The sequence below is a fragment of the Sinocyclocheilus anshuiensis genome, unplaced genomic scaffold (assembly GCF_001515605.1).
Source record: "Sinocyclocheilus anshuiensis isolate Anshui unplaced genomic scaffold, SAMN03320099.WGS_v1.1 scaffold536, whole genome shotgun sequence".
NCBI classification, from domain to species: domain Eukaryota; kingdom Metazoa; phylum Chordata; class Actinopteri; order Cypriniformes; family Cyprinidae; genus Sinocyclocheilus; species Sinocyclocheilus anshuiensis.
Genome location: NW_015557179.1, coordinates 365,681 through 369,395, shown reverse-complemented (window position 1 = coordinate 369,395; position 3,715 = coordinate 365,681). Strand labels below are relative to the sequence as shown.

Below are 3,715 nucleotides of genomic sequence, written 5' to 3'. Positions count from 1 at the left end.
GGAAGGACATGTGACGACCCCGGGCTGGACTCTGCTTCGTCCACGGTGAAAGCCGATCCGGCGATTTACAGCACTAAGTTGATGTATTTCCTCAGCGACCAGCACAGATCAGCTCTAGGCATGACGAAGCGGATATCGTCCTCTTTTGGAAGACCAAACAAAGTAGTTTCGCTTTCACAACGAAACACATAGCTCTTCACGACATGGCTGCAGCGTCAACAATACTACAGTGAGAATAAAAGTTACGCCTTCTTCTTTGCGTGAACATTTGGGCGGCGTTATGCAAATCTTCCCACATAGTGAGGTAGATATGTGGGGGCGTGTTAGAACGAGGCGTTTTAGGTAGGTGTGGCTGACTCTGAACTTTTATAAAGAATATCTCTTTGGATTTGAGACTTTAGTCTTTGCAACTTTACAGATCTTCTTTATGAACCAAGAGCTTGTAACACTCCAAAGAGAAAGGAAAAATTGAAATCGCATCATATGACCCCTTTAACACTATAAACACACTGACAGCTCATGTGAGTGATTCCCTTCGGTTTGACTCATAAAACCAGTCTGTTGATATTAAACTGCCTGCACTTGTGAAATTATAAAACTATGTGCAATAAAATGCAAAGACAAGGCCTTAAAATAAAATACTGATATTAAATAGCTGCCAGGATAGTTTGTCAATTCTCATTCATATTGTTATGCAGGATATCAACTGTAAGATATACATCATAAACACAATCAATAAATGGTTTCAGAGACTGATTGAAAGAACCAGCATGCATTTTCATACAAACACATGGCATAGGGAGTATATAGATAAAATTTAAAATCTAACTTTCACCCACCCACTTCCATCCTAAATACTTCCAATGGGATGCCTAAAAGCAGCTGGGTATGGCGAACCATGTGCAGTGCCAAAAATCAGAGTGTCAGTATGTAGTCATTTGGAGCCTCCAAATTTTAAAGATGGCTACAAGTACAAGTAATAGTGGTGCGTGAATGCTGCATATCCTGTTTCACATATTGTAGCTTTTAAAGCCCTCAAAAATACAAATAAACATTCTGCTAATTAAATATGTCTCATAATAAGACTGGAAGTGCAGAGAGGGGCTTTTCTGACAGTGTGAAGAATGTCTTAATAACAGCAGAAAAGAATCTAGTCTAATATTTCATCTTCCACTGATGGAAATCACAAGTGAGTTCCTAGAGTCTGGTGATAAGGGACTTTGTGTTTTCAGTTAACAAGACCTTACTCTATGTTGATAGATGAAACAGAACTCTTCTGCTGAGTGTGGTGAGCATGACAGGTAAGTTGGTCAAAGTTAAGCCTGATTCTTTTACAAAGGAGCAGGAAAACATGATTGATGTTCTTGTAGTGTGTTTAAGTACATCAGTGTCTCCCAACTTGACAAACGCTTGAATCATTACATTAAAATTACTGGGTATTTTATATCTTTTTCTTCACTTTTAAGTTGTTTCAATGCAATATGATATGCTATATGGAATTTTTAACTGATTCACAATTTGACAGTCACTAAAAACACTGTCTTACAATTACCATAACTCTTGTCATATAGCACATAAAACAAATGCTGTTTTAAACAACAACAGCTGGCTGAAGAAAGCTGTAGTACTGAAGTAACATTACTTCTTATTTTTGGGGGAGGGGTGGGGGTTAAATGGGGGTTGGGGTATAAAATGTGACAGATGAAGACCCCTTAACACCAGCAAAACCTTTGAAAGTAAACTGTTTTGTGCACACACACACGTCTGGTTCACTATCCTTGTGGGGACTCCCCATAGGCGTAATGGTTTTTATACTGTACAAACTGTATTTTCTATCGCCCTACACCAACCCTACACCTAAAAGAAAACTTTCTGCATTTTTACAATCTCAAAAAAAAAAAAAAACTAATTCTGTATGATATATAAGCTTTTGTACCCAAGTCCACATGAGTTGGTATGTATTCAGGTTTAAGTCTCCACCAGTATAGAAAAACATGTACACACACACACACACACACACACACACACACTACATTCATTCTTAGATAACATCATTGAGGGTCTTTAGCAAGTCACAGTTATCATACCACTAGTCAAAGGTGAGATCTGAACCTACTGAGAATGAACAGGGATTTGTGAGAATGTGTTAAATACACACAGAGAATAAATACAAAGACTATTTGTATTCAGACAATGTGTCTCCAGGAGGGACGCTCCATATGCTGTAATTAAAAAAGACACTGGGATGCCATAATTACTTTTGCTGGGATAAATTGGTGTCTGCCTATATTCAACATAATTATGACCTTTGTAAGATAAAGCACTCAGTCACTTCACTCTCACAGCCAGACGAACAGCAAAAACAACATACATAAGCACAAATGAAGACAAACTAAGATGAACTTTATATTTAAAAAAATTAGTAAGACAAACTAGCACAAATGTTGCTGTAAAGTAACATTTTACACATGAAGTCAGGAAATTAATTTAATAAAGTTTAACTTTTAATATTAGGCTACTAGTATGATTTTTAACAGATTTTACACATCAAATAAAAAAAATATTCTAATGAGATGCTATATGTTAGCATCAGTTGTTACTATAAAAATTTTACCAGTAAACAATGAAAGATACTTGTACCTCATAAATATACTAGTATCATTTTAAAACTGAAAAGGTACTATTAACAAAAATACAGTTCAATGTCAAAAACTGTAATCTGTCACCAGTAGGCTAATGCAATAGTCTTATGTCACTATTGGGATAGTGACTATTCAGCAAATAAACAAGTAGGCTACTATCCTATTTACTAATAAAGATAGGCTACTAGTCACTTTTAACTAATCTAATTAATAAGTACTAGCATCTAGTGACTAGTTATAGTGAGGTTAAAAGGCCCATACTGTCACTATACTGTAGGATAAATTACTAGTAAATAAAAAATAAATACTACAGTAACAAAAATAGCTAGTTTGTAAGCAATGCATGTTAAAACGACTTTCCATAAAAAAAACATCAAAAATAAACATGAAGCATCTGTAACGTTGTGAGCTGAAACTCGCACTAAAGTTTTCAAGTAGATTTCAGTCACTCACCGTTGACTACGTGAAGAGCGCTTGAGCAATACCGTGCATAAAGAATCAACGCTTCTGAAGAAAGCGTCCTGGTATTTTCACTGCTTCCAAAGGATGGTGAAGTTCACGCAGATCTGAGCCGCCTTCGCTCTACTCCTCTCTAAAGTAGGACAAACTCCCGTTGCTGAAGGTTAATACGCGCAGCCGCTACACATCTCTGCGTCCGTCCTCCAGGAAGCGACTGCTGCAAACTGCCTGGAATCACGCTGCTGAGTCGCGCTGCCCCTCGCTCCTCGAGAGTGAGCACGCCTCACATTCGCTCCCGACCGCTGATCTGGAGCGACAAGCTGTAAGGCTATGGGAGAGTGGCCACGCACGGGGGCTCGCGACGGGCGACACGTTCAAGTTCAGGAAGCAACTTGAACTCTGTTGTAATTTATGGTGAATGTCGAACCAACAGTAAACAGGCACTGCACCGTCTGCTTATTAGACACCTAATGCTGAGGCGAGAATATGTCGACTACAAACATTTCGTATCAATAAAAAAATTAGAAAGTTGTCATAATTGCTGTATTTCTAGGGCTATAGGTTCTGACAAGGTTTTAAGTTCACAAAAGTCAATAGGTTACCTTTTTATGGAA

At 37.9% G+C, this 3,715-nt stretch overlaps 1 protein-coding gene across 1 annotated transcript in view; it reads right to left on the bottom strand.

Annotated features, from left to right (window-relative positions):
- LOC107678562 (leucine zipper putative tumor suppressor 2 homolog) overlaps positions 1-3,447 on the bottom strand; it is an 86,129-nt gene extending 82,682 nt beyond the window's left edge. Inside the window, exon 1 of the mRNA XM_016473865.1 lies at positions 3,096-3,447. The gene's annotated coding sequence lies outside the window, so the exon portion shown is untranslated. The remainder of the gene's footprint in view (positions 1-3,095) is intronic.
- Positions 3,448-3,715: the final 268 nt, after the last annotated feature.